This window comes from Hordeum vulgare, chromosome 3H, assembly GCF_904849725.1.
Source record: "Hordeum vulgare subsp. vulgare chromosome 3H, MorexV3_pseudomolecules_assembly, whole genome shotgun sequence".
NCBI classification, from domain to species: Eukaryota; Viridiplantae; Streptophyta; class Magnoliopsida; order Poales; family Poaceae; genus Hordeum; species Hordeum vulgare.
Window position 1 is genome coordinate 389,958,651 of NC_058520.1, and position 14,812 is coordinate 389,973,462.

The window sequence follows — 14,812 nt, forward strand, 5'->3', positions numbered from 1 at the left end:
AACTCACTAGCAATTGGTTCAATGTAATCAGATCTTTTGAAAAGATTAGCAAGTGGATGAGGATAAATATGTCTTTACTTTTGTTGTTTATTTTTCTATTTTCAAGTGTTGACATGAAGGTAATAGAAGCAAGCAAGCAATAAAAAGGCACACGGAAAGAAGGAAAATATTTTTTCCGAAGTGGGGGAGAGGAAAACGAGAGGAAAATGGCAAATAATGTTGCAAAGTGATGATAGTTTATGTGTAGGAACCTGATAGATCCTGACTTGATCTTCCCCGACAGCGGCGCCAAAAATCTTGACTCCCCGCTGATTTGCGTTGGTTTCCCTCCAAGCTTAAAGGGTGATGTAGCACAGTGATGGAAAGCATTTCCCTCAGTTATGAAACCAAGGTATATCAATCAAGTAGGAAGATTTGCAAGACTATGTAAGTGATACCTGCACACAAATAACAAATCCTTTCAAGCCAACGGGTGTAGGGGTTGTCAATCCCTCATGGGTAAAGTAAAAGGATAGATTGATAGATGCAAATAAAGTGATAGAAAATAAAACGCAGCAAGGTATTTTTGCGTTTTTGATAATCTATATCTAAAAATAAAAAAGAACAAATAAAATGGAAATGCGAATAGCAAAGTAGAGATTGCAAATAGATGATGTGAAATAGACTCGGGGGCCGTAGGTTTTACTAGTGGCTTCTCTCGAGAAAATAGCAAAAGGTGGGTAGACAAATTAATGTTGGGAAATTGATATAAAAGCTAATAATTATGAATATATCCAAGACAATGATCATTTATATAGGCATCACGTACAAGACAAGTAGACCGACTTCTACTTGCATCTACTTCTATTACTCCACACATCGACCGCTATCCAACATGCATCTAGTGTACTAAGTTCATGGAGAAACGGAGTAATGCTTTAGGAATGATGACATGATGTAAACAAGATATATTCATGTAGGAACAGACCCCCATCATTTTATTCTTAATAGCAATGATACATGCGTGTCATGTCTCTTTTTGTCACTGAGATTGAGCACCGGAAGATCGAACCCATCACAAAGCACCTCTTCCCATTGCAAGATAATAGATCAAGTTGTCCAGACAAGAAACAAATATCAGAGAAGAAACACGAGGCTATAATCATCAAGAATAGATATAATTTCATAGATCTGATCATAAACTCACAACAAACATGCCGCAAAAGAATGAGTTACATCAAAACGAGAGAGAGAGCCATCTAGCTACTCCCTACGGACCCGTAGGTCTGATATTAACTACTCACACATCATCGGAGGAGCACCAATGAGGATGATGAACCCCTTCATGATCATGTTCCTCTCTGGAATGAGCTCTAGATTGGATTTCGTGGCTTCTGGAACTTAAGACTACCGAAACGATTTTTCATCGACTCCTCTAGGGTTTCCGAGGCGGTGGAGGAGGTGCCCGAGGCCCCTACTACCCACCAGGCCGGGCCAGGGGCCCTCGGCGCACCCTGGTGCCTAGTGGGCCGCAAGGGCCTCCTCTGGTGATCATCCTTGTTCATCAAGTTTCCTTTTCGTCCAAAAAAATCTCCAAAAAGTTTCGTAGCATTGGGAATTCATCTGGTATTGATATTCCGCGAAGGAAAAAAACAAAAAAAGCAACTCGCACGGGGCAGTATGTCAATAGGTCAGTCCCAAAAAATGATATAAAGTTTCTATAAAATGACCATAAAACATCCAAGAATGATAATATAACAACATGGAACAATAAAAAATTATAGATACGTTGGAGACGTATCACCAGTCAAACAATTAAGTAGCTCTATGAGGACTCTCTCTGAGGTAATGATTTTAGGATCTAAAATTTATTTCAAACATCAAAGAAAACAAAGGACACTCCAACAATAGCACATATCATGTCAACAAATAGAAACTTAGGTTCAACATAGGCTAACCGATAGTTGTTGACGAAGAGACGTGGGACGCCTAACATGGGATCCCCAAGCTTAGATGCTTAAGAATTCTTGTAATATTTACTTGGGGATACTTAGGCGTTCCCGAGCTTGAGCTATTGTGTATCTTTAATTCTTGTCATATCACTTCACCTGAGTCTCAAAAACTTTATCCGTACAAAACGATAATGGTGAAGACGAAAGAGGGATGCATTCGCGGGCATCCCCAAGCTTAGACGCTTGAGTCTTCCTTGAATATTACCTTGGAGTGACATAGGGACCCCCAATATTAGTGTCTTGCCGCTCCTTATTCTCCTCATATCGGTATCTCATCGAAAACTTGAAAACTTCAATCACAGGAAACATAATGGAACTCACTAGATGGATTATTATAATAAAAACAAGCTGGGTCACCCGCGCATTTGCGCGGCTAGACTTTGGGCATATATCTATGCATGCAAATTGGATTTTAGTAGTGTCTCATGATCAATAGCTTGATCACTATTTCAGACCAATATGCTTTATAGATGTTAGTTTCAAAAGTAAGTCATCCATATGTACTTGTACCGATTCAAGTGGACAATATGAATATTATTAGTTTGTACACTCCCAATTATACGAAATTTGGCAAATTCGTCTTGGTCTTATTTTTACTATAAATCATCAGTTGGCAATGGCACCCAAGGAGCATAGTAATTTGTGCTATTTTTGAAATTTAGAAACAAATTTTGACCAAGTAAGACAAATCTACATATCTATATCTTACTTGTTCCTACATCATGTGATATTTAGCATTCTGGTGGTTCATTCATTCGTGCCCGCAAATTTATTAAAAATTGTCATGGTGTTTTCCATAGCTAATCTGTCCTTCGATTCTATTTCTTATCCATTTATATTCAGTTCTACATATGTCAAATATAGAAAAAATTCTGTAAAAATTATATTATTAAGCATGGAATATAAATTGTTGTCACTTAGATGTGTCTGAGTGGTCCATTAAAAATTTATTACAACAAACAATCCATTGTAAGCATACTTTTATTGTTAAGCATAAATATTTTGGTAACATTTTTGCGCTGCATCTGTACACATCTTATGTACGGTACTTTTTATGGAGGCAAGCGGATTAAAGAAGAAATCTAAGAAGCCAAAGAAAGTATTCTATTCGGATGCTTCCTTATTTTATTTTCTGAATCAGACTCTTCTTTGTTTTATTTTTGAATCGGACACTAAATTGGTTGTCTGGCTGGCTAGTATATATGATTTTAACAAAATATAGTGTATGTGAAATTATCTGCTGACCGGTTCAACTTTGCTGGATTTAGTATTAGTATTGGCTGGTTCTGGGTCAAATTCAGTTTGTAAGAACGTACAACTTTTTATCTTTTCCTGATTCTATTTTTTTTGTGAATCTCGCCATCATGTAATTCGTTGTCAGGGTAGACTGTTTGTTATAGACGCACGTGGTGTCTTCTCATTTTTCTAATAAAACTCCTTTAGAGACAAATCTTTTGTACTTATATAAGTCGCAACCGGCCGGAGCCTAATTAGAGTTAGATACTAATATTTTTTTTCTAGAAAACACATATGCGTGCACACCACTTTTGCCACTTTTTTTCCTCGGAAACTTCTTCCGCCAAGTTAAAACCTCCACATATTTTATTGTATGTACGGTTTAAATCATACATGTAGATTTTTGACCAGATAGATCTCTTATTTTTTTTGCGGATGGATCAGATAGATCTCAACCGTTCAAATAACATAACTTTAGACTAATTAATCTTGACCGTTCCTTTTCTATTGTTTTAAGTATATAATAGATAGATAGATAGACCATTCGTTTAGGTACTATCAAGACAAGATTCGTAATAGTTCTCACATAATGCCTACTCTATTATATCATTCCCATAATTTATATCACTCAATGTAAGCTATATTGACACACCAAAACGAGAAAAATATGCATGCAAAATAGAATCTGTCAAAAATAGAACAACTTGTAAAGATCTTATATAAAATTGTAGTTACCTATCTTTGAAACTTTTGAACAATAAGGAAAACATAGGCAATTTGCAAATCAATATTGTGTAAAAAATACAGAATATTTTGGTGCTCCAGTAAAATTAAAAAAAAATCATACTCGACACAATTTTTTTTGTTTTTGCACATAATAAAACCACCAAATATCCACTCTATCCCAAAGGCTTTACTTGGCATGTTATTGAAATAGAGGACACACAATATGATTACTACATTATCTTAATAATGTGAGGACACAAAAATAGGTAGGATATATATTGGGTTGTCTCCCAACAAGTTCTTTTTTTAAAAGCCTTTTAGCTAGGCATGATGATTTTAATGATCTCGCATAAGAATAGTAACTGAAATATGGAAGAGAGTATCATGAATCTCATGGAAAACACATTTCAGTCTAACCCACTTCCTATGCATAGGGATTTTGCAAGAAAACAATTTATTGTAGCAAGAATCAACTTGCATAAGAAGGTAAAACGAGCACAACTTCATAATTTTGAACACATAGAGAGGAAACTTGATATTATTACAATACCTACAAGGATATGTTCATCCCTCACAAAAAAAACGGTAGAATCATGAAGGAATTCCAAAATATAACTAGCACATAAATCATTCTAAACATGGTCCATAAGCATAAAAATATATTACTCTCCACATGGTCCATAAGTAAATTTCTTCTCTTTCGTAGTAGTGGGAGCAAACTCAACAAAATTACTATATTTTGATACTTGACACACACAAACAAATTGAACATTAAAATCATGATGACAAGTTTCATGGTTATTATTACTCCTTATAAAATGCATGTCGTCACCATAATCATTATAGATAGGAGGCATGTCATCATCATAATTAATTGGCTCATCAAAACTTAGGGGACTAAAAATATCATCTTCATCAAACATAGCATCACTAAGCTTGCGGCTTTGCATATCATTAGCATAATGGATATTCATAGAATTCATACTAAAAATGTTGCAATAATGCTCATCATTCAAGGATTTAATGCCAAACATTTTATTAAAATTTTCTTCTACCACTTTGGCACAATTTTCCGAACCATCATTTTCATGAAACAAAATATAAAGATGATCCATTTGAGGCCAACAAAACTCGATGTAGAGGCCTGACGCAATACAGACAAGTCTTTGTGTTATCTTTCCCATCCCTGAATCAGTATGCTGGCACACACAATAATTCAATGAAATACCATAACATCACATGTAAAATAAATACCGAATATCCAGAGTGTACCTTATTTATGAAACATAATAATAGGGGTGTGGAGTCCCATCAACGAAAATGGCAAGTTCACTGTAGATCGTTGATGACCCACAAGTTGTCACATCCCTAACAATTTAAGCAAGTTAGCTTTGTGCTCATGTTTTCTTTGCATTGCATCTAGGAAATTTTCAACAAGAATAAAGTAAGTGGTGAAGGAAAATTCAACAAACCCTAGCCACTTCTCAAATTAAAGGAAATTCAAACTAGTTAAAATCAATGAACCCAAAATGGCCTCAAGAAAAGTTCAAACTTTCTGATAAATCATGAAAGTATATAAGCAATGAAGAAAACCTTTTTCTTGACACTTTAAGCATTTTAAATAAATGCAAAAAGCTACTGGTTTCAAGTTTTAAATTTGAAATCAGAAACTTTAAACTTTCAAAAATGTTGAAAACTTTAGGAATGATTGGAAATATTCCAACAAATGTTCTAAGGTGCTCAACATAGTTTTTACAAACTATTTGGGAGCTGAAATAAATAGGAAATCAATTTCAGTATTTAAAACAGAAAGAAAATGAGAAAACCTTACTTGAGGCTCACCTGGCCCGGCCCATCTTCTTCTGTCGTCTTCCTCCCCCGCCAGTGGACAGCAGGAGGTGGCCGCCGCGTACTCCGGCGCGGCCACACACCTGTGCGCCTGCCTGGCCGCTGCTTCGCGCTGGCAAGCACGGGGATAAGCTCCCCAAGCTCGTAGCTATCCATTCCCCAGCTCATTCCTCCCCCTCTCCTCTCGGTTCCCTCGATCCCCTCTCCCGTCATTGACAGGAACTCGAGCTCGAGCTGCCCGTGCCCCTAGCCATAGGTTCCTCATTATGAGTGTGCCGTTAGCTCCGCCTCGTCGATCATGTCCTCCCTGCAGAAGCCGAAGCCTTCCCGAGCCCTGCAACGCCCTCGGCACCGTCGTCTTCAACCTTCGGCAGCCGGCGAGCTCTGCTCGATTCGTCGCCCTCGGTGCTTCCCCGAGCCATCTAAGCCCTTCTCTGCACTCCTCGTGAGCTTGCGCATCTTTTCCCTAAGCTCTCCCCTTCGATCCCCTCCTCTAGGCATAGTTCCATCGGAGCCCGACGAGGACCGCCGCTGCAGCTCGTCGCCGGTAGCCCTCCGGTGAAGGGTTGGTCCGTCTGAGGCCACCAACAGCCTCAGGACATCACGTAGATGCTTTAGGTGCCCAGCCCCGTGCGTTTTGACCCTGTATTCGATGGCTTCGACGATGGCCGAACTTGGTCGCCGCCAAGCTCGTCGCCGGTGTTGATTCCGGCCACCCCAGCCCTTGGGGCTTGTCCCATCGTGTGCGCCGTCGAGTGGCCGTTCTCCCCGTGGTCTCTGGCGTGAGTTTGGCCGTCGGAGGCGAGTTTCCGATGCCCTCCACCGTACTGGTGGTCGCCGGAGGCTCCCCGCCGGCGAGGACGACCTTGCCGCCGGTGGATCTCAGCTGGCCTGAGCCACTGACGTGTGGGGCCAGCCTCTGGGAGATTAAGAATAATAAAAATAAAATCAAATAAGTTTATAAGACACTGACATGTGGGTCCAGTAAGATTAATCGGCAAATTAAGTTTAATATTAATCTAAAACTGACCAGAGACACTGACCAGTGGGTCCCACTAGTCAGGTTTGACTTTCAACGGCCAGTTGGACCTGATGATGTCATGCTGATGCAGTAAAGGGATTTTCTAGTATAAGAATAATTCCAGAAATCTTTAAAACTTCAAAAATTCATAGAAATTAATCTGTAACTCCAATGAAAATAATTTATATATGAAAAAGTATCAGAAAAATCCAAGGAATCTGAATATGCCATTTTCAAACATGTTTGAAAATGTTACAGAACCCAAACACGTAGATGAATGAATAAGTCAATTCTTATAAATACTTTATAAATGGAATATGGAAAATATTTAAATTTCACTATGTTTGACATGATCAAATACTGTCCTAATTACAAACCAGCAACCTAACATGGCATTCCATGTTAACATCAAGTTGATCTAAGCATCAGGTCGAATCAATTAAAATGGTATCCGAGAATACCTCGTTTGAAGTGATATTTGAATTTGATTCAAATCAACTTCAGACCTAATACATGTTAGTTATAATAGTATATCACCTTGCATTCTCATGACATGCTCATGCATCATCTTGATTGCATATGCTTGATATTGATTGATGTCATTCCTTTCGGTAGGCTCCGATCCCCCGGATTCCACCGAATATCCGTCTGACGGATATTGTCACTCCTCTGAGCAACAAGGCAATCAACCATTTTGATCATCCCGATAAATCCCACGTTCTTGCTCCTGCACTTACTTATTGCATTAGGATCAAATGCTTCAACTGCTTTTGCCGCGTTAGTTGAACCCACTTCCTTTGCATGACCTAACCTTGTCACAGTAAATAGCTGAACCTTGCAACCTAGCATACCTGGTAGTTGCTTCAGCCATGATGTGCCTTATCCTTCTATGCATGCTATGCTTAGAGTTGTGTATGGTCTGTCATCTGGGAGATGAACAGAATTGTGAGAATGTGTTCGGTAAGCAAAGGTTTTGTGTTGAACCTGAATTGGTAAAGGTACCGGTGAAAGGCTGTGTAGGAGTACATGGCGGGTTGTTTCATTGGAACCGTCCTTAGGAACTGAGTTTCGTGTATGTAATCCAAGACTAAATACTACCACACGTTGGGATACTTAATTGACCCTCTCGACTTATTAATCGCTTAATACTCGGTCCAGGAGTTGCAAGTAGTTTCTGGTGTTTATAGTCATGCTGGAGGCCGTGCATAGTGCTGACCTGAGAGGTGGGCTGTGATGCGGTAGGCAGTGGCACGGTGTTCCAAGTGGCACCCGGATGGTGGGCTTGGGAATCCTGCGCACATCGTTGGAAGCAGTGGCGGAAACCTCGGCCGGACTTCCGTACGGGTTACTCTCAGATAGGCGATAAACCTGGACTAGGTACTAGTGTGGTTAACGGTCGTGGCCGACTCCCTCGCTGGGCTTCCGCTTGAAGGTTGCCGAGATGCATGACGTGCACATGGCGATAAGTGGCGAGAGCGTGTGTGACGAAGTGCACCCCTGCAGGGTTATGATCTATTCGAATAGCCGCGTCCGCGGATATGGACTACTTGGAGACATATGTTGTTCATAGATAACTTCAATGGCTACTCATAAAATTGTCAAGATAAGCGTGAGTGTCGTGAACGGCAATTCCGTATGGAGACGGAATGATTCCACGATGGTGTATTGTTGTGGTGTTAGTGGACTCGTGTGCGAGAAATCAAGTTGTCAAAATTATTTAAAAATGCAAGTTGTCTAGCCACGAGTCAAATGCTGGCTTTCCGCATGAAACCCCACAATACCTTATTGATACTTTGCATGAGTAGATAGTTATCCTAAAGTCTTGCTGAGTACTTCTGTACTCATGTTTGCTTAATAAATGTTGTAGAGGTTGCTAATGACCCTAACGGAGGGTTCTTCATAGACATCGACAACGACGAGTAGCTGGTTTCTCAGCTACGATCTGGCCCTAGGTTGGGTCTGTAGTATAGTCAGGCCATTTGCCTTTTAGTTGCACCTGTCTGTACTCAGACAGTTTGAAACTCTTCTGCTGGCCTGTAACTGAATGACTGCTATTATGGGTCGTGAGACCCTTACTGTGTAATATTATGTGTGTGGCTCTTCCGAGCCTCTTAAATAAAGCTTGTCGGTTATGGTTATGTTGTGATGCCATCGATGTATCTATACATATCGGTATGCCATGCGTACGTGTGTCGTACTTGACATGTATGGGGTTCGATTACCTAGTCGTGAATTTTAGTAGCACTCCTTACAGGGAAATGCCCCTTTGTGATCCAACGAGCCATGGTAGCTCGCTACTGCTCCGGACACATTGGTTGACCGGCATGTGTCCTTCTTAGCTGCTGTGTCTGTCCCCTTTGGGGAAATGTCACGCGATGTAATGGAGTCCTGGTAGCTTGCTACGACTCGTCTACACTCGCTGGTGACCGACACCTGCTTTGTTGGGTCATGTATGCCCGTCCTTGTGCGGTGCTGCCACTTTGGTTTATGACTAGACTTGTCGATCCGGTTCTTTGACATTGGTATGCTAGCGACGCTATTGCATACGTGAGTCAAAAGACGCAAACGGTCCCAGCTAAGGTAAGGCTGCAGCCGTGGAGTTAACCGTGCATGAGACCGCAAAATGATGCGATGTGTTACAGGCTGGATTCCTATGGCTTAGGATCGGGGTCCCGACACAAGTGTAGGCCATCTATCGTAGCCTTTTCGATAAGTAAGAGTGTCAAACCCAACGAGGAGAAGAAGGTATTGACAAATGATCTTGAGCAAGGAATAACTACAAGTACTAAAAGGTAGCTTTTTATGGGTTTTCTAGAATAAGCAACAAGGAAATAAATGCAAGTAAAATAAATGGTGCTGAGGTGCAGCAAGTGTCCCAATCCTTTTGAACACAAATAATAAGCCGAGGGACTAAACTTTTAAAGACTAAGGCGTTCCCGAGGACACACGGGAGAGATAATCAAGTGCTTTCATCATATTCCATCTAGCAATATGTTTTGTATTGATAAGTGTTATGTGGGTGGATCTTAACTAGTGCACCATCTAGGCTAAGACAAGTACACTCTTATGATTAATCCCTCTTGCAAGCATCCGAAAATACAAGAGAGAAATCAAGGCAAAGCCTAACCATAGCAATAATCTTTAGGATCCAATACTCCCTCATGCAAAAGTATGCAAACTGGGGTTCAAGTTTCTGTCACTCCGGCAACACACCATAAGCATTTTTATACACGATGCATTCCCCTAGGTCCTTAAAAAGGCGAAGTGTTATCTTGTCGACGTTCACATAACACCACTAGAAGAATAACACCATAACTTAAATATCAATCAACGGATATTACTTCAACATCATATGACTACTAGCATCTAGAATTTTCCCATGTCCTCAAGAACTAATGGAAATACTCACAAGACATAAAAGAGATCATCATGAGAGGTTATGAAAATATGATTAACAATCTGGTCATAACAATAATCCTGCAACAAAACTCAATAGCATTCACCACAAAAGAGTAATCAACACCGGTAGAGTAGAGGGGATGAATAGTGCAAGGTACAACTCTGCAATGGTGAAGTAGATGGGATGAAGGTGGATATGGTGCTGGTGTTGGTGATGATGGTGGTGATGATCTTGATGATCCCTGCCACGATGGTGGTGACGATCTCACCTTCCGGGAGGAGTTCTCGTTGGTGGAATCTGCCCGCCGGAAAGGTATTTTCTTCTCTATAGGTTTGCATCGCGGAGCGGCGGCGGAATCGTGAAAACTCTTCTGTCCCCAAAATTTTTAGGTCAAGAGGGAGATATAGGCCAAAGGAGAGTGCTGGGGTGGGGCCCGTCACTCAGGCGGCCTGCTGGCGCGGTCTAGGGGGGTCGCGCGAGCAGGTTGCCTGGGTGACCCGTGGCCCCCCTCCGGCCCTCCTTTGGCCTGTCTTCGGGACCCGTTCGGAAACTTCTTCCCTCAAAATTTCAGGTCTATTGGAGATGTTCTGATATTGCAACTCTTCATGCTATTTTCTCTGCAGAATCCTGCGTTTGCTGTTGCGGCACCGGAAAGTTGAAAACTATGTAAAATAAGCCAAAACACTATAAGTACATCATCATAAAGTGAAATATATCAATGAATAGAGATAAATTATGATACAAAATAGTGATGCATTTTGGACGTACCAACTCCCCCAAGCTTAGACCTTGCTTGTCCCCAAGCGAATACTGAGCTCGGTAAACCTGCCCACAAGTTTAGCGAGTGAAGTGTCGATAAATAAGAATACGGACAAGAAGCATCATAATTTCTCTACTACACTCAACCATCCTCAACAACAATCTCAACTCATAAGGCTCTTATGAAAGAGTAGTATCCATTAGAATCAAAAGTAGAGCTAAGAAAACTCACCAAACCATGGCAAACATGTCCTTGGTCAAAGAACAACTAATAACTTTTAAGTTTTGCTCTTTATTTTATATTTTGATGAGATCAATTGAAGCTTTTTGAAAGAACATGTTATTAGTCAAGAAGTGAAAATGCTAACACAAAGGAAGATGTTTGCTTTAGCTAAGCTTAACAAACAACTTACTTATCTTAACAATAATCTCAACAAAGTTGTGATATGGCAATTCCCAATGAAACAATATAAATGCATGCATCTTTGTCAACATAAAATGTCCGCTCTTTTCAGGATAGACCGAAGTAGGTTTTACTGACTCAACAAAAAAGTAAAAGATTGGCCCTTCGTAGAGGGAAGTAGGGAAAACTCATGGGCCAAAGCTTTTAGGGAGTTTGAAATCAACAAGATTGTAAAACAAGCTTTTGAGAGGTGCATAAATTGTCAACGAATGCTAGTAGATAGCCCAATACTTCTCATGTTGGACAAGTTTTGAGGAACGGCTCCCAATGTGGGGACAATCACATACCCTTAGTCTCCTTTGTTTATCACTACCAAAGTTTTTTGATTTCTCATCAACAAAGTGTGAAGGAGGTTTTGTTTGTTGTTATTATCTTTTATGAGCTTGGCGCGCTCATGCCAGTCCCTCCTCGTATTAGGGGTTCGGAGATCACATGCAAACCCAAGATAAAACTTCTCCAGTATGAGAAGATCATGAATTACCTACTACTTCCTCATGAGCTAAAGCAGAGGCACAAAACATGGAGTAATATTTGAAGCTTTAAAGATAGCACATGAGTAATGTACTTTAGGAGTGGCGGTGAAATACCACATATGGTGGACTCTAGGGAAGGTTGAGGTTTCAGGGTATGGATACACAAGCAGTATTCCCGCTTAATTCAAGGGTTGGCTAGCAAAGACTTTCAAGAGCAAACAAATCATGTTGACTTGGATGCAAAACAATATAAAGTTTAACATAAAGAATTGGCATAAAACATGAAGTTGTCTTCCTTGTCAGCATTAGACTTCAAGCATAAGAACATAAAGGTTTTGGCTATGTCGCTACTAGGAAAACTCATGCTTGTTGTTATTACCAAGGCTATGTTTGCCAAGATTAAATAAAGTTTCTGAAGCCATACCTGATGTGTAAGATCAATATTCCCATAAGAATCAACATATAAGATCGATTGCGTGAAGAGAATAACAAGTGCACCAAAGAAACCAGTAGACTTCTCATTAATATTCCATTATAGACACTACACGCTCAGAGATACAAACTCTCCACAAAGGAGTGATAGTCCTCAATGCAGACACCTATTTCATAAGATAACTTCCCAATCTTGGAACAAGCTAAGGGATAAAAATAAAGATACCGGGCACTCCGCCAATCTTGGAACAAGCTAAGGGAATGCCATTACCCATGAAGATTTCACTATTCATCCTTGTTCTTGTTGTTCGTCAAGTCCCCTATTGTGCGCCGAAGGGTTTTGTTTTCAGCTTCCAGTATGGCCACCTGTATTTTAAGCACACAGAAGTCTTCACAGAATTGGTTAGTGATTCTTTAAGCTTCGGATATAGTAGATGACACAGGTGGATCTCCTGGTGGAGGGGCAGTTTCTCGAAGGTGCAGAAAAAGATCATGTTGAGGGTTAATAAACCCCACGAGGATGGGGTTGTTGGAGTTGGATCCTCGTGATGATGGATTTCCTTCTTGCTGGCGGTGACCATCTTGACTTCCTCTCACAACAAACACTACATCTCCGCTTGTCTTGCGGGTATCTCTTCATTGGTAGCACAATACCAGATGTCAGCCTTGCCATCGGCATGGCTATAAGGTTTCAAAGTGATCCGTTGTGGAATACTCGACATTGGTCAATGATATTCTTAAGTACCTAAAAAGGACTAAGGAGATTTTTCTCGTTTATGCAGGTGATCAAGAGCTTGTCGTATATGGTTACATCGATGCTAGCTTTGACACAGATACGTATGACTCTAAGCCTCAGACCGGATACGTATTTATTCTGAATGGTGGAGTGGTTAGCTTTTATAGTTCCAAGCAAGGCATGGTAGCAGAATCTACGTGTGAAGCGGAGTACATAGCTGCTTCGGAAGAAGCAAAGGAAGGTGTGTGGATGAAGCAGTTCATGACAAATCATGGAGTTGTGCCCAATGCACTAGATCCAGTGGCCCTCTTTTCTGACAACACTAGTGCCATTGCTCTAGCTAAGGAACCCACATTTCACAAAAGGACCAGACACATAAAACACCACTTCAATTGCATCAGTGATTATATCATGGAGGAGGACATAAACATTTTCAAAGTACATACATATCTGAATGTTGCAAACCCGTTGACTAGACCTCTCACAAGCAAAACATGATCAGCACGAGATTTCTTTGGGTGTTAGATTCATTACCATGTAGTACTAGATTATTGACTCTAGTGCAAGTGGGAGACTATTGAAAATATGCCCTAGTGGAAATAATAAATTGGTTATTATCATATTTCCTTGTTCATGATAATCGTTAATTATCCATGCTATAATTGTATTGATTGGAAAACCACATACATGTGTGGATACATAGACAAACACTACTGAAATTCAGAAATTTGCCGTCTGCGATGGCAGACTGCAAAGGGGGAACCACCGACTGCAAAAGCTTTGCCGTCGGTCAGCAGACGGTAAAACAAAATCCGGTGAAGAGGTTCTTTGCCATCTGCTTTTTTAAAGCGGACGGCAAAGAATCTTTGCCATGAGGGGGCAGACGGCAAATTAAATGGGACAGCAGATACACCAACAGCCCTGTTAAGTGTTAACGGCAGGCCTCCTCTCTTTGCCGTCTGCCATCCCCCCTTTGCCATGTGGGGGCAGACGACAAAGGGGGGAACTATTATGCATGTACTTATGATCTGGAGACCAGCTTGTAGCGACATATTGCTATGATTACAATGCTTTCCCAGTAGTTCATGCTTTCTTTGTGAGTAGTCTCAAATAGCTGGAGTGCATAATGTGTTATTGAAATGTTTAGCATGCATTGCATTGTTCATGGCGTGCCAAATGAGAGTGGTATTTCCCTTTGGAGAGTTTTTGGATTGACTTGGCACATGCTTACACATGTTTATGACTAGAAGTCTATCAAGCCTTGACGATCTTTTTATTTCAGAATAGTTATATCGCTTCCATGCCCGATTCGATATTGCTTTGTCGCTCTACATGATTATGACCGTTATTGCATTCTAGTTGGTAGCTTCCCCTTTTGTTGCTAGGCTTCACCTGTACTGAGCGGACTGGCTACTTGTGCATCCAAAATCCTTGAAACCTGTTGCGCCATATGAGTCCACCATACCTACCTATATGTGGTACTTATGTGCCGTCCTAAGTAAATTTGCATGTGTCTATTCTTAATTTTCAAATAAATATTTTTTTATTTATGCCCCAATTGCTCATGTAGCGACTAGGGGTATCAGTATCTTCCATGCTTAGTGGGTTATTCTCAATATATGTGTTGATTCACTATCACTCACGAGAAAGTGGCTCGTAACCGGGATGCCTAGTTCCATTCTCAAAAGTCAAATGAAATTTAATGAAACAAAACTCCCCCAGGATTG